This window comes from Oryzias latipes, chromosome 9, assembly GCF_002234675.1.
Source record: "Oryzias latipes chromosome 9, ASM223467v1".
Classification (NCBI taxonomy): Eukaryota; Metazoa; Chordata; class Actinopteri; order Beloniformes; family Adrianichthyidae; genus Oryzias; species Oryzias latipes.
In genome coordinates, this window is record NC_019867.2 from 23,348,416 (window position 1) to 23,373,371 (window position 24,956).

General features: G+C 38.2%; 2 protein-coding genes across 8 annotated transcripts in view; one reads left to right on the forward strand and one right to left on the reverse strand.

Moving 5' to 3' along the window:
• tango2 (transport and golgi organization 2 homolog) overlaps positions 1–5,951 on the reverse strand; it is a 32,372-nt gene extending 26,421 nt beyond the window's left edge. Inside the window, exon 1 of the mRNA XM_020706181.2 lies at positions 5,842–5,951. The gene's annotated coding sequence lies outside the window, so the exon portion shown is untranslated. The remainder of the gene's footprint in view (positions 1–5,841) is intronic.
• Positions 73–24,956, forward strand: part of arvcf (ARVCF, delta catenin family member) — a 265,429-nt gene continuing 240,545 nt past the window's right edge. For 5 of the 7 annotated variants that reach the window (XM_023958692.1, XM_023958698.1, XM_023958694.1 and 2 more), the window contains exon 1: positions 73–377. The gene's annotated coding sequence lies outside the window, so the exon portion shown is untranslated. The remainder of the gene's footprint in view (positions 378–24,956) is intronic. The other 2 variants (XM_023958695.1, XM_023958696.1) reach the window with 1 other exon arrangement.

Here is a 24,956-nt window from a genome sequence, read left to right on the forward strand (position 1 = left end):
GAAAGTCCGCCTATGAGTGTGTGTGTGGATGGGCGGAGACACTCAGCGTGACCAACAGAATCGTGCTCTGCCGTGGATGAGGGATAAAGGCTTGCTCTGCTTTTCATCCACCGCCACATCGTAGTTACTATTCGTCGTTACTAACGACGTTTCCTTCTATTTAACTTTTAATACACTGAAATGACTTCATTTAACCCCCGCGAGGACTGAGAGGACCAAACCATTTGTAAAGCCTGGCAACTTTGCTTTGAGATCTAATATATCTGCAGAGTAGACAGCTCTTCCTGCCGTGGCCAAAATAACAGCTGAGATTCGGAGTAAACCCCCCCAGTGCAGCGTCTCCTCGTCTGCGAAGACCAGCACGAGGACTAACTGAGGTAATTATTGCTGTTTTGTAGTGGGGGACCGTTTCAACTTAGTGGGCTTTGACGCCGTTGGTATAATAATGGGGAGCAATGTGAACTGGGGGAAATTGCAGGGGGAGTTTCCGACGCTTCTTTCCTAAGGATTCAATGGAGAAGACGAGGTTGTGCAATTATATTCAGTTTAAGCCTCCTAATATTTATTTTTTGTTATTATTGTATTATTATTATTTGTTAACTAGAGCTATTCGTATGTAATGTTTACTATTTTTGCGCCACAAATCTGTAGATGCTCATGAACGGAAGCAGTCAAGTGCAGCGCACCGCACCAAGCTGTCAATCTTCAGCCCAGCTACTACTCCATTGTTATCCCCCTGACTGTTTGTGAGTGGGTTGCCATGGAGAGTCTTCCGGTGCCTCTCCCGTAAATACCTTATTTGGAGGAATGGGCGGCTGTAGTGATGTTGGGTTATGGCCTTCATGTATTCATGTCCCGCGCGAGTTAGTGCCAGAATGAGCGAGTGGTTCTCATCAGCGCCAAAGCCTTAAATGAAGTTCTCAACAGACTCTGATTGATCTCTGTTTATGCTTTCACACCCTGCTAGCCTCAGGATGCAGAAGGATGCAATTAAGGCAATTACCTGTGAGCACGTGGCACGAATTAGCATACATTTGGTTCTAATTGGGAACGCACACGCTAGACCAATTAAAAGTCTCAGTATAATTCAAAGAGTTTTCATTAAAATTTATGTAGTTTGAGATGTTACCATGTTTAAAAAAACTATTGAAAATAAACATATTTACAGAACAAGGGTGGATTCAAAACAGGATTGAACATAACATTTTTACACAAAAAAATTACAGCAAGTAACATGTTAATAAGAAACGTTTGGTTAGCAAATGGCAAATAGAGAATATATATATATATATATATATATATATATATATATATATATATATATATATATATATATATATATATAAACGAGAAAAAATTACTTAGCAAACAGGGAAATACAAAATTCTACTGCTTTGGGAGTTTGACTATTTTCAAGAGTGTTATAAAACAGATGAAGTTCTGTAATAAATAAATATAAATTTTACTTTTTTATTTAAAAGTAATTACTTTGCAGTATTTTCTATGTCTTTACAAACAAAACAGAATAGGTTATTATATGTTTATATAATTATATTTTATTATATATTATTATTGCTCAGCCGGCTAAGCGGAGCATTGTCACAGTAACATGACAACACGCAGCACCACGTGACAAATAGTCCGCTTTTTGTTAAATAAAAAGTGATCTAATAACAATAACAAGAATAAAGCACTAAAAATCGATTGATTATTTATTTCTTTTGTAAGTGACCATGGGATAAGCGGGTTAATGGCCTTCGAAGTGTGGATTATCAGAAATTAATGCACTTCGGCGAAGCAGCCATCCTCTGTTTCGCGTCGGACAGTTCAGGCTTCTACAGCGTGCTTTAATTTCTGATAATGCAGACTTTGTTGGCCATTACTGGCTACTTAACTTAAATTGTTCCGGTTTAGTCTGGAGAAGTATTCAGTTAGTGTATGTATACATGTACGCACGATGCCATCACTTGATACTTCTTGTATCAGAATTGGACTACATTGACTTTCTGTCATGTCAATATGTTGAGTAAAATAAAAACAAAATGCTACCTCATAGGTTTACGCTAACTATGATGATGCCATCGCTTGGTACTTCCGATGGGATCGGAAGAGAATTGCCCCAATCGGTACAAAATGTGACACAATTTGATGGCATCACCCACGATTGGAATTTTATTTAGAATTTTTATATAGTACAATTGTGTGCATATCACACCAGTGGCCCATACTAGCAAGTGTATGAGCAAGATGTTGTACATGTTAAAAAATACCAGTGAAACTTTGGAGACAATCATGTCGAGCTTAAAAAGTATGAATGCCATTCAGAGGTTCATCGCAGTTATCATGGACAGTTGCAAGTGAAACCAACCTTAATATGAACTAAACTGCATGATTGTGGTAGGGACACGATACGATTGATGCGATAGCTGATTACTATGAAGTATAAACCAGGCATTAGATAATTTGATCATTAACTCTCATTGATTGACTCGGATGTGTTGGAATTCAAGAAAAAAGATTGTCAAACAAATATGTGACTTACTAACTTATTAAGTTTGCCTATAATGTGTTTCACAGGCTATCTTTATTTTTATTTTTTTAGCTGACTGAAGTGATGGTAGTGAGTGGTTAGGAGGAAGCCAATCCGGACCTGAAGTGAATGGTCCTTTTGTTGGACATGCACCTGCAGAGCTCTTCCTGCTGCTCATGAAGTGATTAACATTCACCTCCAACCTCTCTGTCCTTTCCATTTTCAAGTCCCTAGGCCAAAATAACCCAGACTCCAATGTGTGGAGTTGACACCTGGTCTGCATCACCCACCCAGTAAAGCCAATAACACATGCCTTTGTCTCTACCCACTCAACACACCATGAATACAGAAGTGTAACATGGTTATATCTATTACAGGTTAGAGGTATGAAAAGGAAATCACATTATTTTTGACAGAAAAGTTCTGAAAGTGACTTAAGGTAATCTACCAAACTTTTATTGTGGAAAATTGGCCTTTTCTTTAACATAATGGTTGAGTTTGATACCAGTTGTCTCCAACCTGTTTCGAGCCATAGACCGGTTTAATATAAGACAATATTTCCCAGACCAGTCAGAACGGGGCCGAAGTTTATGTTTAATATTTTTAGCTTCTGGTTTCTGAAAAACCTGTTTTTCAAATTAAAATCCTACTACAAGAAATTTAGTTTAAAAAAATCTAAAAACATTAGTCATTTTTTCTTACTGATGACAAACATTCAATGAAAGAAAGTTGCTGATTTGCAGAAGTTGTTTCTGATTTGTAAAAAATTCAATGAAAGCAACATTACAGATTTTTCCCTACATAAAATACCATGACACTGAGAACTCAACCCAGTATCAGATCATCTTCATATTTTGTTTTTACATAAATCCTGATTAATTGTGTTTTTACATAGAGGAAGATTTCTGTGCTAAAGTTTCTTAACAGTTCTTAACAAAAATCATAAATGTCCCTTTTACAAGTTTACACAAATCAGAAAAAACTCCTGCAACTGTATTTTATTGAATCTTCCTTCTTTGTCAAATGTTTTTCGGCTGGTTTTAACTTCAACTTTGTGATGGAGATTTTCCCTTTAGCTACGACCAACTTCTAATTAGAAAAATAAAAAGACACAATGATTGTAAAACTGGTATTTTCTAAATATAATAATAAACACAAATCCACTGTGTCTGCAGTTTCATTATCTGCAAGTGTGAAACATTCAAGCCAGTCGCTGCAAATAAATGCAAAGCGGCTTCTGGTACGTCGGAACAACTGTCTCAACAAATCCATATTTGGAAGAAAGATTCCTGGTTTTGTCTCTAAATAGCAGCTTTATTTTTCTTTGAAGTCTAAGGCTCTTCTTCAGTTTCCTCACTGGCTCTTTTCTCCCTGAAGAAACTTTCCAAATACGTTATATTGTTTGTTTTTTTAGCTTTTTAGATTTGGGCTATTAACTTAGCGGTCGGAGCAGCTGCTTAAAGTCACGTAACGCGTCAAGACAGATGAATGTGATGAACAGAACCCAGTATTTTTCCAAAATAAAACATCCTTCAGTATCAGAAAATAAACCTGCGGCCCGGTACCAAGTGACCCACGGACCAGTACTGGTCTGCAGCCCGGGGGTTTGGGGCCACTGTTTAAAATGATTTGTTGCCATTGTGTGTTTTTCCTGAAATAAAACATAAATATATCATGTTTCTATTGTTCTATTTGTTATTTGGCAAAAACTTGAATACATAACTCAGAACTCTAGGATATTGCACTATGATAGACTGGCAAACTGTCCAGGGTGTATCCCACCATTACCTTACAGTAGTTGAGTAGAGTCCAGTATCCCCATATCTGCTTTCGACTCAGTGGACTTAGAAGAAGAATGAACAAATTAGGACGTAAACTAATTCTTTATCACAAAAGTTCAAACTTATATGACAGAAGTCTTTGCTTTTGAATGGTTGTTCTTTGGATCCAGACAAGTGTATCCAGGCTGCAGTGAGTTACTAATATTTTGAGTCAAATTCTCTGAGGGATTAATTTTGTTTTCTGTGTGTTATGTGTCCTTACATTGCAAGGTCAGCGGAGGCATCTCTGCTCCGGCAGACACATGATGACGCTCGTGTCAAAATTGGTTTTAAATCAGATTTTCTCCACGTCACCCCCCACCCCCCCACCCCCCGCGCTTGTTGGGTTCTCAGTTGAGGTTGTTATTAGAATATCAACTGGCCTTAGCTTCATAACATGCTCAAATGCTGATAATCCACTATCCTATTCTTACACCATCCCTCTGACGAGCACTGCATTATAAAAGAGCTCTGATTCAAATCCTCTACTCAATATTCCCAAACTTGCTCCCTGTTCTGTCCTCCCTATTTCTGTCCTTAAAATAGCTACCCCATATACATCCTCTTCTGCATCCTGCGCACGCACAGATTCAAAAACCCAGACATTTACTGGATGCGTCCTCACTTTTGGCTTTAAAACACAGACATATCTCCCTGCCTCTCACCTCTCTTGCTTCACTCCCGGGCTATAGGTCTGTGTGTCACAGAAGGATTAGCCCCACCCTCAACATTCTGTTGTGCCTTGATTATGTCCAGGGATAAGAGCTGCTTAATTGTAATCACTGGAGCTGCCCTGAGCAGTATAAATACAGGAGCACAGATCAGTCCAGACCATACCCTGAGTTTATTGTTAAAACCAGAGGAGCAAGGTTTTCTGCTCATAGATTCAAGCAAAACATGGCTAAAAATAATAACTTGATGTTACATGTATGTTCAGTCACAGGTTTAAAATATGTTAGGTGCATTAGGTGTTTGTAGAGATATTAAGTACATTTCTCTTCATGTCAGGAATGAATAGGATGCCTGTAGCTTTCTTGTGATATTTTTAAAGTATTTTAAATCATTGAAGAGACTGTTGGAACAAAAGATTGTGTCTTTTTATATATTTTATGTCTTATATACCTGCAATTTACTTTAATATAAGATAAGATAAGATAAGATAAGATAAGATAAGATAAGATAAGATAAGATAAGATAAGATAAGATAAGATAAGATAAGACTTTATTCATCCCACGATGGGGCAATTATTTTGTCTGTAGCAGCAAAAAAGACATCCAAATAGCAAAAGGGATATTCAAACAAAATCAAAGTGACCTTCAGGTTCAACAGCGCAGCACCACAAAAGAATAGAAGAACATCTGCAACTGCACGACACAGTAAATTAAACTTTGCGTTTATTTCCAGTCAGATTCGGATGGTTAAGGACACCAAAAACCTAATGTGCAGTGGGAAAAGAAAAATCACACAAGAGTCTGCATGAAGTTTCAAACCTTTGCAAAGGAAGAGCCAGGGGCGTCTGCAGAAAAGAAGTGCTCCGCTTCTGCTCTGATCTGCGCTGCTCTGAGCTCCCCCCTCATGGCAAGCAGTTTTTACTATCCAAAAGAATAACATGTGTAAATGAAGTCATACAATGGCTCTATGTCTGTCCGGACAAGCACGAGATTAAGAGACCAGGGGCCTCATTTATAAAACTTTGCGTAGGACTTGCGTCAGAAGTGGCGTACGGATGAAACATAGGACGTGCGTACGCACAGAAATATTCGGATTTATAAAACCGTGCGCACGCACATCCTACACATCTTTCCCTTAATAAATCACAACCGATTCTAAATGCAGCGCAGCTTTTGCGGCCCCATGACACGCCTATAGTTGCCCATAAATAGTCCGTGAAACGCCCACAAATGAATATTCATTGATTGCGAAACCATGGCAAACACAGAGAGGAAATCAAAAATACGTGACTTCACTCAATGTGAAGTAGAAGTTATCGTTGGCGAGGTGGAAAAGAGGAGAAAAGTGTTGTTTGGAGGGCACAGTGTGGGCATTACTAATGCCAAAAAGGCACGTGAGTGGCGAACGGTGGCCGGTCCGAGGTTGTGAGGCTACAGCGCTCCATGGGAGGGAGGGAGGGAGGGAGGGGGGGACCGGGGGGACCGGAGCGCCAGATGCATGCACTGGGTGACACGCGTGGTTCCTCCGAGTGCTCCTCTGTAACGCCGGGCCCAAAAGCCCGCAGAGGTCCAAAAGGACGGCTCAAGGAAGTCGGAACCGGCTCAGAAGCCACTCGTCCTCATTTTCCAGCAAGTCTTCTTGCTGTCTAAAGATGCGTTCACTCTGAATTCTTCCATTTGCCACATCTTCTAAGATCAGCCATTGTGCGTCATTACGCATTGTGATGGGGCATTTTATTTCCCTCCATTTAATTACATCTGACAAGCTACAGATGTCGGTAATAATCCACGTGGAAATGGGAAAGTGTTCCGCGCAAATGTAATTTCTTGTGGCTTTCTGAATGGTTGAGACATACGCCATACATTGTTTTATCAAAAATAAAACAAACTAACGGCATATGCACGAATACCATAATTCCATAGCTTATGAAGAAATGTTTTAATATGAAAACAACTTTCCCCAGTGGACAATAAGTACATCTGTCCGTCCGTCCGCACCTATCTGCTCCGCCAGACGGACACACTGACGAGAATATCAGTTTTGTACATTATTTCGTTCTGTTAAATATATTATTTATGAGGATGAATTGCACAACATGCCAATATTGCAGAAAATATTTCACTTTTCTTTTTGCAAATATGTGTTCATTTGAATTTCTGTTGTAATTTTCGTTTGATTTTTTTTTGTTTGTTTCACTGCTGATCGATCAAACGGGAGTTCGTGTAGGCTGTTAATTGTAAGACTTGCTTTGTGAAGTCTTCATGTTATTTCTGAGAGGCAGTATTGTCATTTTCATTTTCACTTTCACGTGTTTCTTCCATCTGCCGACGGTGTCGCCGTTTCTCATATCACCCGTTTTTGTGCGTACGCCTGGGTCAGAGCTTGCGTGAAGGACCGCACATTTTCCCGTCAAGTTTGCTTTTTATAAATCTCAACTATTGCGTAGAGAGTGGCGTACGCCTTCTTTTGTGCGTACGCAACGTTTATAAATGAGGCCCCAGCACTTTCTGTTGTGAAGGACAGTTGGGTCTGCATCCCTACAGATGTTTCCTTTCTGTTCAATAAGCCATTCAGCACAGACAAAAAACAGAAACAGCTTTCAGCACTTCCATGCCCTTAAATGGTAATTCATGCTGGTTCGCTTGTTCATTTTGCAGCAAGCGAGCACAGTCATTATTACAACACACACACAATGTTCCTGTATATAAAGAACCCAGTAAATCCATAATCAAAAATTATAAAAGTATAATTAAATACGAAATTCCACATTTTCCAGGTCTCTATCTTGATATGTGTCCCATTTAAGGCCAAATATCGTTGACGGAATTGTTTGGAAACTGACCACTGAACTTCATATCTTGTGTGAAAGCCCAACTTATTTTACAAGATAATAGCGGCTGATTTTTGAAAGTTATTAAACATTTTTATTATTATAACCTGAGTTTTCTTAACCTAAACTTTCATAACTTAATCGTTTTTGGTGTTTTTAACATGTTCTTTTATAATTTTTTGCATGCTGGAAGACAGAAGAAAGAAAATTAAGCGTTTCTGAGTATTTCTTTATTTAAATTGTGATGAAACAGGGGCAGATGAAAGTGCCCTTTAAAAATACATTAGATATGTAAACTATAAACCAGCGACAGACTGACGACCTGTCTAGGGTGCCCCCTGCTTTCGCCTGCAAGTGGCCGTGATAGGCTCCGGCAGCCCCGTGACCCCGAAAGGGATAAAATGGAATAGAAAATGAATGAATGAATAAATGAATAAATGTAAAATCTACAATCAACAGGCCACAAGCTCCCTGCTCCACTCCATTCTGATGCATCTGCATGTAGACAACCAGGTGCTATGTTTTCCTCTTTCAAGCTGGCATCTGGCTCACAACTGTACGGGTGGATAACTCCAATTTTACTCGCTATTTTTGTTCCACCGATAGGTTACGGTTGTGAGGGGCTGTAAGCTAACGGAAGGAGAAGCCTCTGGAACGGCAGTGAATGTGAACAGATGAATGATGGGAAATGAGGGAAGCTTACTTTGTGCCAACAACAAGAGTTCGGCCAACAACTCTGAACCGAATTCCTGCAGGAAATATGTCCTAAAAAAACAAAAGTTTTTTCAATTTGACCAAAAACAGCATAACCATAAATAAAACACCACTTGAACGCTTTTAAAATAGATCAAAAGATGATTGAACTGGGACTTTTGATGTGTGGGACCAAATTTTGTCATATTCTATATGATTTAATTGAAGCTATTATTATTCAATTTTATTGGTTTTGAACACAACCTTTGTTGGTTTATGTGTATTTTTTAATGTTTAAAGTATTTTTTCACAACCTAACTGGAAGTGTTTAAAAATAGTGTGTGATTGGGACAGACGTGTTTCTTGTTTCTCCTTCTTCTGCTTTTCCAGTTTTGCTTTTTCAAACCTAGAAAACCTTCCTTTAGGACATATCTGATGTTTGCACTTAAGGTCACTGAAGTTGGAGCCTCTTGAGATGGTGTCTACCATAGCAAGGATTCACACCTGTACATCACCTATAGATTGCTTTCCCTACCCAATAATTGATAGTTTTTAGGATAGCACATGAACATATTGCTGTTTCATTTCATGTCTGCAGTAAGATTCTCTGGAGTTTTCCTGCCAAAGTATTTTCCCAACATACATAGATAACTCAACACGTGTCTTTTTTCTCATTAATTAAAGCTTGTTAAACGATTAAACGCAATGTCTGCCTGGGAATCTACTCATTAGAACATATAATTTTTGAACTCTTTTGCAGAATTTGAGTGGAATTTTTTCCAAAGGCGGGCTTGCAGAGGAGGGTGGCCATCTGGCATTTTTGGTTGTGTCAAAGCAGAGGGAAAGATTTTTGTGAACTGCGTTAGACTGCCCCATCAGCCAATTACTGGATCCCGACATAACCTTTCCAGTGCACTTGGACACAACTGTCTAATCAGTGTTTTGATATTATACTTTTTCTATCTTTCAGCTGCTCCCTAATTTGCAAGGAGATTTGGCATTTAGCTTGCAGTTCTTGAAGCAAATAGACTGTGAGTCAACCCAGACTGAAATATGGAATCTGCAAACCCACTGAAGAGTTTTGATATTAATGTTTTAACTTTTATATATTTTAAAAGCACATGCATCTTGTGTACTTTATTTACAAAATACTTTATATTAACTTGTTTTTGTAATCTATTTAACTGCTTCAGGAGCTTGTTCATTAACATTTTTTCATGCTGCAATTTCTTTAGTCTATAGGACATATCCCTGTTAATCAGCAGTGTGCTAATCTATCTTAATCACACTACAATGAATATGTCAGATGGGACACAGAGGAAGTGTCTTGATGTGTAGACCTTTAAGGGACAAAAATTGACCCGCCTATTTTGCCACAAGCAGTTGACTGAATTATTAATGCATTTTTCTGCAATTTTTCTGAACCTTTTCTTTCCCTAAGGGGGCAAAGACACCTTTAAAATAGGCAGCATTGGAGAAAAACCTTGAAACAAGTAATTGGCTTGCTCCATCTGTCTTAACCTGAAAGATACCTGTGCTTCCATAACTCAGTAAGTGGCAAATCTCCTAAGTGTTTGTTTAGAAGTCAGAGTAAATGATTCATTCATGTACAAAGCAGATTTAGGTGGTCAATCTGCTTTATTTATGTATAAAAAAACTTTTTGTGAAACTGGGATTGACTTTGAACTCGTAAATTAGAAAATGTATTTGCATTCTTTATGTATGTTCATGCAATGACTTTATACATTGTTGACTCTAAAATACCAACATTAACTACTTTATAATAAATTTACACCACCCTCCTCAACTATATTATATTGAATATTCAGGGAAACAAAAGGTGAAAGTATGAAAAGTATGTATTATTGAAAAGAAAAAAAATCCCTGACAAGTTTCAGCAGACCAAAACAGAAAAAAGAAATTGAAAATGAAATGCCAATATGTCCTTTTTTTTTCTTTCTTTTCTGTAAAGCATTTTTTAAAGAGCTTCAAAGATTAGAGTCAAAGAATTAGATTTAAGAGGATATTTTAAATTCAACGAGGGGAAAAAAATTCTTCCGGGTGTAAATGTTTGCTTTCAGAACCTCATTAGAGAATCTGGTGCTTTTTTTCTCATTACTGTTTGCTCCCCCTCTGTGTTTAGCTATTTAGTTTACCTGAACATTTACAGGATCTGTAATTGAGGTTTGGAAGGTAAAAAAATAAACACATTTACCAGTTCTGGTGGATTTAATTAAGGTAATTAAAGCTCAAATTGCACCTCGAAACGATCTTGTGGAATTGCTTTAAGAAATAACTTAAGATTGATGCCTTCATGAACTTAAATAGCAGTTAATTGAAAACCTTTCCTTCTTGTCTGGCACATTTTTAATGTCTAGACATAAAGAAATGCTTCTGCGCAAAAGAGCATCTTATTAACTTTGCTTTCCGTTTAGATTGAAAAAATAGTTTGCAAACTCTTCTAACTTTGCCCTGTGGTTGTAAGAAAATACTCTGCCTAACAGCACATTCTAGCAGAACTGCTAGAACTGCTCATTCCATGGCATTATGTTTTTTTCTTAGAAGGATTTCAGCACAATATTTACTCTCTGCTGCGCTCACGCAGTCTTATGCATGCCCACCTCAAAAAAGATTTAAGCTTGTGCTTTAGGTCCATATGTAAAATGAATGTGCATAATTTGTCCAAGAATCTGACATGAATTCGGTTTTTTAACGAATTGGACTATAGAGTCCTATAAATGGAGTGAAAGAGGCATCAATCCTGTTTTTTAGAGCTCATGTAGAAAATATTAAAAGCATATATTTTCTTCCTATAGAAATACTGTTAGTGACCTATTTGTACACTTTGTGGAATTTGCTGTTCTACCACAGTCCTAGTATATTCACATTAAATCTCTAGTTTTCAGTAAAAGATGTAAACTACACGTGGGGGAACCAATGACCCACAAAAAAGGTCCCAACGGAGTCACAGAAAACCTGGAAATTGTCTAAGAAGCCCTGTTCATTTAGAAAGGTTCTTATATTTAGGTATCTGACTGCTTGTCCACAAAAATCCTCCCTTTTGGTAACTATTTACATGTGTTAGCAACAGTAATGAATCTCAAAGTAGTTTTTTGTTGCTTTTATGTGCTCATTTAATGTTTTTGATCCCCCATGTAGGAGCCAAAATGTAGTTTCTTTGTACACCAATTTTTTTTGGTTTAGAGAAAAGTAAACATGCAAAACAACAGAATGGCGTGTTTATAAAGCTACTGTATGTTCACCCCCCATCTGCAACAGACCTTTAAGTAGCCACTTCCAATGGAAAGTCAATTTTTCGCCTGCAGACAGCCCTTGTCCAACCGTAAGGACAGTTGTGATATTCTCATATCACCTCAACGTGACTTCTGATTCTCTGCCTTATTCTCTGCCATATAGTCTATAACTATATGGCATCCCGGCATCAATGTGTCTAATTTATGTACTATTCACGGGAAATGGTCTCATGAAGAGGCAGACAAATAAAGACAGGAAGATGTTTTTCTCCTCTACTTAAGCGCTGGCAGCAAGTACAAAAGGACACTGTGACAACATGAATGTGGCCAAGGAGATGCCTGGGTATTAATCAATGCCAGGCTTTATGTGTGGGCTTGGTTTTTGATGTGTGGCCTCTGTGGACTGTGAAAGCCAGGAGCTTTCCCCAGCTGCCTCTCTCCAACATCAGAAATGCTTTTTATAATAGTATGGTACTATTGTACAAAAATTGATGGTATATATTTCACATTGAGGGAATCAAGTGACATAGGGACTTTTAATTTTAGATGGTTTTGTTTACCTGGGATTTCCTTGGCATTAGTTTATAGATTTGTTAAAAAAAAACTTATCTCTTCCTCTATTTTTAATGTAGATATTTTAAATGTGAGTTTACAAAAAGAGTTTCTGTCATTCATTGTTGTATTTGTGAAAGAATAAATGGTGAGTATTGCAGCTCTGTTTGGATTCATGCAAATTGTTCACCTCAGTTCACAATTCACCAACAAATTAAAATAATTCTACCTAAACCATAAGTCAATTAAGACTAAAGGAAAATTCAGAGATTATTCTGATTAATTTAAATTCCTTTCTGCTCCTGAAATTGGCTACGTTTTTTTTCCATTAAAATAATATCACACTTTGTCCAAACTTCTTCTGTGTCCTGCGCATCAACACACACGGCTTATATTGCTTTTGCCCTGCAAGGAAAGGCAAGGTCACACAGAGGTGTAAGACATAAAAAATCCAACAAACAGCAAGAAACAGCGATAATCTTTGGTGTTAAAGGACAAGGATCGGTTTGTGGGAGCCAGATGTGCATCTCTATGTCTCTGCAAAGTCCACAGAGATTTGGCTGTCTACGCAGTCAGCCTTAGATTTTTCTTTGATGGTGCTTAAGGCCTACAAATTGCTGCTGTTGGGTGAGCGATGTGTGTTTATTTTAAGGTTCTACATGCATCACACAAAACCAGCAGTAGGTGTGAAGGTCTACACATCGAGGAGTGAGGAAATAGAGTATGGATTCTCTGAATCTGTGTTGATTGTGTTGGGCAGCAGTGGTTCAGATGATTGAGCAGGTCGGCCAATGATCAAAGGATCAGCAATTCAATCCCTGCTACCCCCAGTCAACTGTCGTTGTGTCCTTGGGCAAGACACCTCACCCTCCCTCCAGTGTGGCTCCATTGGTGCATATGATTAACCCGCCAGGCATTGCCATCATAGGTAGGGGTGTGCCCTATGATGGCCCACCTAGGGGGGCTTGGACACTTGTTTCTTTTTGTATTAACATTATTACATTTCTGTTAGAGAAACAAGAAAAAATGTTAACAGAACTGAAAACAGCTGTGGATGAGTAACAAGAATCAGGAATGACTGATAAAGGACAAAACATGACCAAAAACATCACTGAAAAACTGAACTAAACACCAAAATCCTCCCAGCAACAGTAAAATAACATTAAATATTTACACTGCTTTTTATTCTGGAGATAAAAGTAAATATTAACATCTGGATTAAACGTGATTCATGTTGATTATGCTTGCAGCACACTGAGACAACATAAGTAGCCTCCAGTGTTTTGTTGCTTTGATGTCTTCCAAGTCTAAGACTCATGCTCACAATAACCTGTTTTAGTAAAAGAAATAAGAATTGTATCACTGTCACCTACAGTAGCTACAGTATTTATCTATTAGTGTTTTTATTTTTATTTTACTCCATCCTGTATTGTTTAAAGGACAAAAACATTTATTTTTTGCTGCCCTCTTCTGACTTTGAGCCTCTGCCCCTCTAAAATCCTGTGCATGTCGCAGGGCAACTGTGGCTGCATTGGTAGCTTACCATCACCAAGTATGAATGAGAAGTGAATGAATAATGGACACATTGTAAGCGCTTTAGGTGTCTGGAAAAGTGCACAAAAAACAAATCCATAATAATAATAACAATAATCATCATCATCATTATAATCATAAATTCGGCTGCATGATGGCCCAGTGGTTAGTGCTCATGTCTCACAGCAGCTGGGGGACTTGAACCGGGGGCCTTCTTGGGGGACCTTTCTGTGTGGAGTTTGCTTATTCTCCCCGTGCATGTGTGGGTTTTCTCCGGGGATTCCGGCTTCCTCCCACTGTCCAAAAAGATGCTTCATAGGTTAATTGGTTAATCTAAATTGTCCCTATGTGTGAATGTGAGAGTGTGTGGGTGTGTGAATGTGGACACTGTACCCTGCGACAGACTGACGACGTGTCTAGGGTGCCCCCTGCTTTTGCCCACAAGAGGCCGAGATGGGCTCCGGCAGGGAATAAACGGAAGAAGATGAATGAATGAATAATAACAAAATAAGTATAAGAGTTATCTTGGAAAAGAATAAAACATTTTGAAATCTAAGCCAGAGACTAGATGGGCAGCAGATGTGTACTGTCAATTCTTGGTCAGTGGTTTGAAGCCAGGTTGTCAGTTCTGTGCAGTTCTGAAGATTGCCATCTTCCTCAGTCATGTCGTTCCAACCTTTGTGAAAATGGGAAAGAAAGAAGGCTGTCAGTAATTGGCACAAATTTGTAGAGTTGAGAGTCTGATGGTCATTTGGCGATCAAAATGGCATTTTGGCACAATTTAAATTTCAAATGCTAATAAAAAAAAGGGGTTTCTAATAATGAACTTCCAGAAAGATTTTCATGAAAAGAAAGCTTTTGAAACTAGGCTGTTGTTCATGTTTCGTCACATCCTGTCAGGGATGCCACAGCTCGCACGGGTGGTTTGGCGGACCGTTTTTTTTTAAACGCCAAATGACCCACACTAGAATTAGTTCATTGTGAACCTTGGAAGGCAAACCTTGGGTTTCCTGCGGGCCAGTCCTACACCCAGCCAACTGAGCCAACCAGCCGTTTATCTTTTCAAACTAGGCTATTTCTGTATGAATTCCTGTTTTAATGTTGAGACATTTTACATCGGGGCAAATGGGAATTTGTTTGCTTGTTTGACAAAAGAACCGGTGTAACTTTAAAGATAAAGTCCTGTTTGTTGTCACGCACCTAGAGGTGCGGTGAGCTGCAGACACAGCTGTGCTCAGGATTCATTTGGTGGTTTAACCCAGTTCAACCCGTTAATGCTGAATGTCAAGCAGGGAGGCAGTGGGTCCCATTTATAGTCTTTGGTATTACTTGACCTGGATTTGAACTCATGACCTTCAAGTCTCAGCGTAGACACCCAAGCTCTAATTTTGGACAAGAAAAAAAATACTCGGATTCATCAAACCACATTCAGTCTGACCATCAGATTTAAGGAGGACAGATTTTTCAAATTAGATTTTTTTTCTGCTTTGTTCATCCTATGAGATATTTTCTTTAGCTGCATCAAGTCTGTCATTGTGCCAACAATTTATCCCATTTACATCAAAGTGCAAATGTTTTACAAGCAGGGTTTGCATACTTTATAGTTCCAACCAAGCACTTCACAGCTTCTTTGCACTGCAGCATTTTTGACATGTCAAAGCATCACCTCACCATTCTGGGGTGATGCTTTGCTAAAACTGGAGCCTAGAATGAGTGTCTCCAAAAAGCTCAGGGTGGGTGTTTAGTACAAGCGGAAAGATCTATTTTTAACATTTAGTCTTTGGAACATTTAAAAAAACCTAACTGAAAATTTTAATGTAAACCATTTTTGGCTGTTTTAGAGACAACATGCTTTTTTATGATTTTGTTATGTTACAAGCAGACAAAAAATGTTTAAAAGTTCATCTTTTTTGAGTGTAATTTGTCTTGTCTGTTTGACAAAAGCACTTTGGGGTCTATTTAGTCCATAGCAGCAGTGTAAATACTGGGGATGGTTCCCATGGTTCCATTCAAACCTCAATTGTTGGGTCACGGTTTTGTTTATGTTTGATATAGGAGATGATGTGTATTGCAAATCAACCGCATAAAACTAAAAATTTAGAAAGATCCTTATTTTTATTTGCTAATAAGCGATTAAAAATGAAGAAAAACATTTCAGTCGGCCTATAGTAATTCTGGTGTAATGTAATAAAACAATAAATAAGTCTTTACTTAAATTTAGCTCTTGTGTTTGAAACTTTCAATGTAAAGAATCTGGTATGCAGAAGGGATTCAATTATTCATTTAGTCAACAATTCACTTCAGTGGTGTAACATATGCTTTTGTTCAAAATCAACAATTGTGGCATCCCTAGTACACAGTCAAAGAAAATCTCCTAGCTTTATATTCACTGGCTCTAAATACAAAGCTTATTGTTTGCAGCTTGCAACTGTAGTGCTTTTACTTAAAAAAAAAAAAACTTTTTTACCATTTGAGGTAGAATCACAGCCTTTCAGACAGATACCATAATAACAAAATAAACAGTCAGTAAATTGGATTTTAATTGATCTGAATAGATCAATTCAGTGAGACTGAAATCCAGCAAAAGAGAATACATCATGCTTTGTATCGAGTTTGTTGGGCTTCATTTATAGTTAGTTTTTTGCAAACATCAATCGTGCTTCATGTCAGTATCTCCCTCCCTGCTTCCTGTCAGGTACAGTGAGCTGTGAAAACTTTGACTGTAGCTGTGGAGGGTTTTAATTAAATTCCTAGACCTGTACCGCTCAGACAGCTCTGCTAAGTGACAGCACTCTGTAAAAATAAGCTCCTCCATCTAAACATAATAAAAGTTCCTATCACTAAAGAGATACTGGCATTAAAATTACTCTATGGTTTGCTTTGTAGTCTTCACTAGAATAAAATTAGGTAAAAGTGCAGTGAAATCATGCTTTCTGTTCCTTAGTAGTTTTTAGGTGTTCCTGTTTGTCCTTTGGTGCAGGGTAAGGAAGTCTGCTGAGTCGTGGTTCAGTGTCTTAAAAAGCTTACCTCCTTAAATTTTTGAATAACTAGGATTGCATGCCAACACTGTGAAATTTTTGACAAAGTCTGTCACCCTATTTCTGAGAACACCATGAGAATAAAGTATAAATGTATTATATTCAGAGATAGACCTATTGTTAAGTAATTAAGAAAAATAATATGACATACTTTAACTCAAAATTTTGGGCCATTCTGCAGTCTACAGCACCCATTTCAATAAAGTGGGTGGCGGACCCAACATACTCTTCGGATCGAGCTTGTGGCAGGAACTTTAACTTTAATGTATGAACCTAAACAATGAAACTCAAATAAGACAAAACTATGACACAGGGAGAAACATGAAGACCTGACATGGGAATGGGCCCCATGGGCTCCCACTCAGACCTATCTGGTCCGCCAAGCACCTCAGACTAGCTGAGCCCCGGCCGGCCAAACAAATTTCTGCCATTGTGAACCAGGCCACTGTATTTCCACTGTTGCCTTGGTAACTGACTGGTCCTCTTTCCATTGGAGGGCTCAACCTGTTTTAATGTTGAGACATTGGACATTGGTCTGTCCTCCTTGTGGGTATAAAGGATGGGGGGGGGCTTTGCCATTCACTGCAGGGCTGTCTAATGGACTGCCTGCTTTTTAAGTAGCCCTAAACTACTATGGGGGATTTGGAGTCACTGGTGGGTGTGGTACATTCAGTGGTGTTTTTGAACCCTAGCTGCCTGTGCTGCCACTCTGCTCATTGTGGTCTCACTCTGTAACATGATTGTACATTCTTATAAACCCACACTCACCTGAACACACCTGCCTGCTCAACTCTGCACAAACATAGATGTGTTTGCATGCAAACATGCCTGATGTGTAGGATGCGTATTTGTCTTTTTGTTTTCATGGTTTTACTTTTTCTAGGCCTTCTTGCCAGGTCATCATTTTAAAAGAGAATTTTTTCTTAACTGATCCTTCTAGTAAAATAAAGGTCGAAAAAAATTGAAATGCATGCATCTTTTATATGTTCATACACACATATACTGTATGTGTGTGTTAGCTTCTATTTTCAGTGTGTGCAGTTGTGTGAGGATCTGCATGAACATATGTGCGCAGGATGGTCTAATAATAATCATAGTATATTTTTGCTTACATGTGTGTATGGTTATGTGTGTGAATATGTATTATTCTGCACAAGAATGCAGTACGCTACTTACAAAAAGAGTAAGTTTAGGAATTTATAAAGCTAATCCTTAAAAAAATTTGTAATCTCTTTTAAATGTTTGCTCTTTGGATCCAATGTTTTAATTTTTCTGTGCTCTCTTTATCCTCTCTCCCTTCTTCCTCATTCTTTTCTCCTACCTGTGATTTATCTTCTTCCCCATCCTGTCCAGAATTTAAAAAACCAACAAAAAACCCAAATAAATAGGATTTTTTTAAAGTACTGTTTTATTTTTTAAAATGAAAGGTATTTGTAAAACTCTTTATCCAGTTTGCCCAAAGAGGATATAACAGAACCCCAGTTGTAAACCAAAAAAACTGTGCAGAACTAGAAGCTCTCTGCTTTTACTGTTTGCTCAGCTGCTGGACAGGACAAAGAAGAAAAAAGTAATTGCTAACTTAAATCAGGTGTGCAGGACAGAGACAGACCATGACTGAAACACAAAACATAGCTAATGAAGGCTGGACCAAAAAAAGGGAGCCAATTCTCAAATTCCAGAGTTCAAACAGCATTTTGTAATCCTGCAGTGTACAGCAGCTGCTGCCAGTCTGTAACCAAGGAATGGCTGTGGCGTATGTAAGCTACTTTTCTTTTTTCTGCTGTGGATGATGATGGTTTTAAGCATTAATGTGGAGCTGCTTTTCTTTGTTTGGTTGTTCAATGATTTGGCTGACTTAGGGACTTATAAAGAAAATAATTTAATGAGATTTTTTTTTTTAAAACAGTGAAGCATCTAGTTTAATTTAATAGATTGTGATTTTTATCTCACCTAAAAGTCTATTTTTTGATTTGATTTGAAATGGTTTATTTCAAGCAATCAAATAAGAATAATACAGAAAAACATTACAATCATCTATTATACATTCATACAATGACGTGTCAAACTTCAGATAATGAAACATAAAATTAAATATTGTTTGAAAGGGAGTGGAAGGAAGCGAACCTAAATAATCCCACCCTGTTCTACCGTAACCATTTTTTTACATGATTGATCATTATCAAGTTCAACTTTTATCAGACAGAATTAAGAATCCTTAGGTATCAATAGAGCACATGACAAAGAAGAATAACATAAATTATGTAAAAAATGACTATATTTTAGAAATCAACATGGCAAATGCAGATCAGTTATCTGAAATATATGCAGATTATGTTAATTATAAAAATCATGTATATGAAAAAAAATACTATATCAGTAAAATAGACATAACACTGTTTCAAAAATCATCGTAGCAAAAATTGATCAAGTATCAAAAGTTAAAAATATGTGCAAATTATGTATTTGGATCTGTAAAAATGATAAAGCAAAAAAGTTGTTAAATTGGTTATATTTTTACTTTATATGTGTAGTGATTCATAACTTTATCACAAACGTATTTAGATTTTGGTTGTTAGCTTTATGTTTTGATCTTTGATAAGTGCCCAGCAAACTTTGTGCCCTTTTTAGAGTTGAAGATGATTTAAGGTCACAAATACTGTTACAATACTTTAAAGGGCCTATATCTTGCTTTCCTAAGACTTTCAGAGTAAACTATATCCAGATATATGATAATATATTACCTTTGGCACACTAAAGAACAATTAATAAAAAAAAAATAGTTTTTTTCGTGAGTTCTTTTCCTACCCGGAAGTAAGTGTGGGTGCCGCCCATTTCATAACATCATTGTTGAGTTGACCTCGGCAGCGTGTCTTCATTTCACCCACAAAAACAAACATGCAAACTTTTGCAAAGCTGGATGTGCATATAAAATAAAAGCGTTTTAGTCGATCACTGCTAGCTCCACGGAGAAAGTAGGTGTGTGTGTGTGTGTGTTAGCCTGGGGGCAGTGCTGGCAGCACAGACTCCTCCTGGAAGGGGCTGTTCTCTCTGGTCTATGTCACAATGTGAGAACCCGCTCGTTTACGTGGATTGGGAGGGGCTGGTGCTCAGCGCAGGTTTTCAGAGGAATACTCAGAAATGTGTGAATGGATCAAAATATTGCTTTAGGATTTCTTTTCACGAGGAATGAACATTATAATACACTTAAAAGCTCAAAAAGTTGATTTTGGATGATGTAGGTTCTTACAACACAAATCCACCTATTTCCTCTTGAAGCTATGATGGAAAAAGAGTTTGGTCTTCCTGCTTTCCCAGACATCGATCAGGCACACAGCTTCACAAGGTGTAAACATGTCACCTAAAAAAGAAAAAACATCTTTTGATGGATGCATATGTCATATTTTGTTATTGCCTTGCTGACATTAGTGAGTCATAAATTAATTTAATGGGCAGCTAACTGCTTTGAAAAGCACGTGCACTGTGCTGTTGACAAGACTGGTTCAAGCGTATAACCGTCTCTCAACATTTTCAGCCTCGTGGTGATTATTGGAGTTTTTATTTTTTATCATTAAATCAAAGTGTCAAAACTCTGCAAAACTGGCTTGCATGCGTCGCTCCAGAAATCGGTCGACTGACTGCAGGGAATGCAGTTTGACCTTACATCCAAAATGCCATGCCGTCTTTTTGCAGTTCCCTCGTGTTAACCGTTCCTGCTGGGCTTGCAGTCGGCATCCAGCTGTTTGGGACAGAGTTTAATTATTCTGAGGACTCTTTTGCATACCAAGCAAAGTGAGTGTAAACATTATTGTTAATCATGGGATTTTGCACATAATGCAGTAAGTCAGCCATTTTTTTTCAAATACAAGAGTTAAAAAAAAAGCCCTTGCGGGAAAATGATAGACATTTAATAAACTGGCATCAGTCACACCTTCGCTGTCCTGCTGAATGATGAAAGCTTGCTGTTCTCTTTATTATAGCCTCCCCCCTTTTTGATCAATCTTAATCTGCTTCTATGGGTCTCAGCCTGTGGCATAAACCCCTGTGTGTCCAACAGCTGCTGAAGACAGTGAGGTGGGGGGTAGGGGTGGGGATAAATCAAACCTTGTAGCCTCCGTACCAAATCCCACATGACTTGCAGCTTTTAGCTCCCACTTGAGTCTTTACTTTCAAAACTTATCAGGACCAAGAGGATGGTAGTTTCTGTAGGGTTATGTCCAAATTCCTTCCCTCTGACCCGACTACTAAAAAAACTATGTGGTGCAGGAGAATCCAGTGTCCTGGATTTTAAAAGCAAATTTGGACACCATGCTCACTACTTTTATTTATTTATTTATTCTAATGCCAAGTATGACGTCACAGACTTCCCGAAGTAAAAACCTGATAAGTATGAAAATTATACGAAGACTATTATGTGTCACGGTGAGGGGGGCTCGAGAGCCGGTAGGACCCAGGTGCAGAGACGGGAGGCAAACGGGTTCAGGGCAAGGTGTTTAATGAACAAACAAAAGGCGCTGCAGAGCAGGATAACCAAACAAACCTAAACCTACTGTGGCGTGGCATGAAACATGGCAGAAGACTTACATGGACGAGACGTTACGAAGTTAGGACATGAAGACGTTAATGGACCAGCACAAGAGGAAGGGAGAGACGAGACTTAAATACAGACAGGGCAGACAAGACACAGGTGAACACGATCAGGGCAGATGGGGACCAGGAAGTAAAACTCAGGAACATGACCAAACAGAACACCTTTCAAAATAAAACAGGAAACAGAACCAAACACGACAGAACAAGCAATGGCATGGCAATGGCATTTTGATCCTACTTTCAAACTAAACCAGCAAAATTGGGACATTGATTTAAAAAAACCCGTTTTTATTGATTTAACTGTTAAAACTAATGATTAGATAGAAAATATGAAATCTCAAAATCATTCAAAAACTGTTGGTTAACTAATTTTTACTCTGTGAATATGAACGATCCCTCAGGGAAATATGCCATAATGCCTATGGTTTGTTTTGATTTGAATATCTGAAACTTCTATAAAACCCTCTGTCCATTCATTTGCTAAATTTTACAACATGTGGCCCTAAAGCTACGTTCACACTACCCTCAGCCAAGCACCTTCAAGTGATGAGTAAATGCGTTTCCAAAACTCTTGCATTCACGCGTCACTACAGAAGTTTTTAAACACACTTTTGGATTCTATGCACAAAACGCATGCCCACTGAATGCATATTGAAAGTTAAATTATGGTAGTTCAAACTGTGACCAATCAGGGACTTACTAATTTCGGTTTGTGGCTGGCTAGAATTATATGACAATTAGTCTTTGATATATCAGAATAAAGATGTAAAAGAAAACCCTGGAGCAAGATTCACAAGATCTGCACCACTTTGACATTTCACACCAAGCCTCTTCCAACTGTATGCGGTGGACATGCGTTAGTAAAGAGTAGAAAAGGATTAAAAAGAAGAAATCCCTCCCCGTATGTCCAGGTGGAACACTATGGGCTAAATACTGATTTGAGGATTCACGTCACACCCCCGGTGTGTCCATAGCTTTAAAGTTAAAGAAATTAGAACATGTTTGTTGTGATGTTTAAATGTAGCATCACAAAAGCTCTGACATTAAAAGGCAGATTAGAATTGGGTGTCAGGGTGGGATAAACTGCTGCAGATTGTCCATTCCAGACTACCTGCAGTTTACTGCTATCTCTTACTTGTGCTTTCTCTAACGATTAAAATCTCACAATAACTATATTTTTATCTATTCTATAAATGTTCCATGTGGTCTTTTATTTTTTTGATGATACAATTTTTTAGCCAAAATCCCAAATTATGTGTCGTTATTTTCTGCAGAGCGGCAGGAACTCATCTAAAATTTGGCTCTGAGTTGTAGGCGGGACTGTTGGCGTATAAGTAACTCTCCGCTAATATCTCATCATCACTTTGTTTGCACTCTGTCCCGCTAGCTTACAGCCCCTCACAACCCCAAGCTAACATTAGCAGTGCAACAAACACAACAAGCAATATTGTTGCTATCCAGCTGTACAATTTTGAGCCAGATATCAGCTCAGACGAGGAAAACGAAGACATTAATGTATCTTTTTGTCTGCAAGTGGAGGCATCAGAATGAAGCGGCGCAGGGAGACTTTTACCAGACCATTTCAGTTGCTGCGTCCCGAATTAGAGCTTTTTCAAAAGGCTCTTTTTTGTCTGCTCCTGATCATCATGATTAGAATAAAGAAATACTCAGAAACGCAGTTTTAATCCTAGATTAATTTATTTATGACCTCCATCATGACCAAATATTACAAGAACATGGTAAAACTATTTTCAGTTGAGTGGGTCTTTAAACCTTTTCATTCCTCAAAAAAAAAGTAAAAACTCTTAAATTCCATCTACTGTGTTGGAGAATCAAACGTGGTTTCATATTAGTATTATGAAACTAATTATATAGTATTTTAAAGGTTTAATGCATTTTTTGTTCTTTCCTAAGAGTAATCTGTAATTTGAAGATCATGGGGAATTCAACTACTACCCTCCTTACTGATAAATGACTACCCCCCCGTGACACAGTTGGTAAATTTTTAAACTGCCAGGTTTATTTACAGAATTGGTTCATTTATCAACACATAGATCAGCTCCCACTGGTTCTAACCCTTTTGTCCCTCAGAGTCAACTGTTGCCATAGATACAGGCCAAACCATTGTAGAGCCTCAACATTTTTGAGCTGGCAGCAATGAAACTGCTTCCGCTCTGACTGAGATTAGAAAATCAGGTTACTTAGGGATTTTCCTATCAGTGCAAGAGTTTCCTCACCTTACTGTAGAGAAGCTCTTGCTTTTCTTTGTATTCACTCTGAAATACAAATCCCTCAGCAGAATATTGACACTCCACAGAAGGATAGCAAGAATCCCAAATTTTATTATCAAAGGATACAACTTTTTTGTATTGAAATTTATTTGTCTTTCATCAAGAATTTTAGTAACTGGTAAATTACGTACACTTTTATAATGCTTATCTACCTCTCTCAAAGGCCCAAAGCGCTTTACAGTCACAGTCCTATTCACCCATTCAATTTTGATTTTTGATTTTGATTTGAAATGGCTTATTTCAAGCAATCAAAGAATAATGCACAAAACAATACAATAAGCATTCATTCAAAGACGTATCAAACATAGGATAATTAGATGTTAAATCAAAGATCGCTTGAAAGGGAGTGGAAAAGAAGCACATTTATATAAACCCACCCCTGCTCTACCGTAACAATTCAACAATTCAATTCAATTTTATTTGTATAGCCCAAAGTCACAACAACAGTCGTCTCGATGGGCTTTGTACCAGTAATTGTAAAGTAAACACAAAATCAAAAGGATCATCAATACATAGAATTCTAAACTGAACTAACTAAACAGACTAAACTAAACTGGACATCCCTGCCCTTAGACCCTCCTTTGCGGTAAGGAAAAACTCAGGCAAAAAAACGAATTTGGAAAAAAGAAGAAGCCTCAGGGGTTGAAGGAGGGATCCTCCCCCAGGACGGACAGGCGATGTACCAGAACTCTTAGAGAAGAATTAGCTTATCTGTCTCCACAACTACATATTTAAAGAGTCCAGCAGATGAGCTTCATCCAGATGGAGTTGAGGGACGCTGGGGGCGCGAGACGAGCTAGAGGCAGAATCCACAGCCAAGTGTAGGAGCAGTAGTAGAGACGAGGTACACGGCCAGGTGGAGGAGCATTCACACACGCTGACTGGCGGGAACCTTCCACCAGAGGCAAGGTGGGCTTCAGTACCTTGCCCAAGCACACTTCGACAATGGGTTGGCATGGCGAGAATCAAACCTGAAAACCTCTGATCAGAGGTCGACCGCCCTATGCTGCACCATGGCCCCACTCTTGGTAAAGTTTTGCTTGCTGTGGTGTCAGGCATGATTCAAAGACAGAATAAACTTTTCAAGGTTGTAAAATGATATAATCTTCATTTTATAGTGTTGTACAGAGAATGATTTCCTAGCAAGTAGAAGTT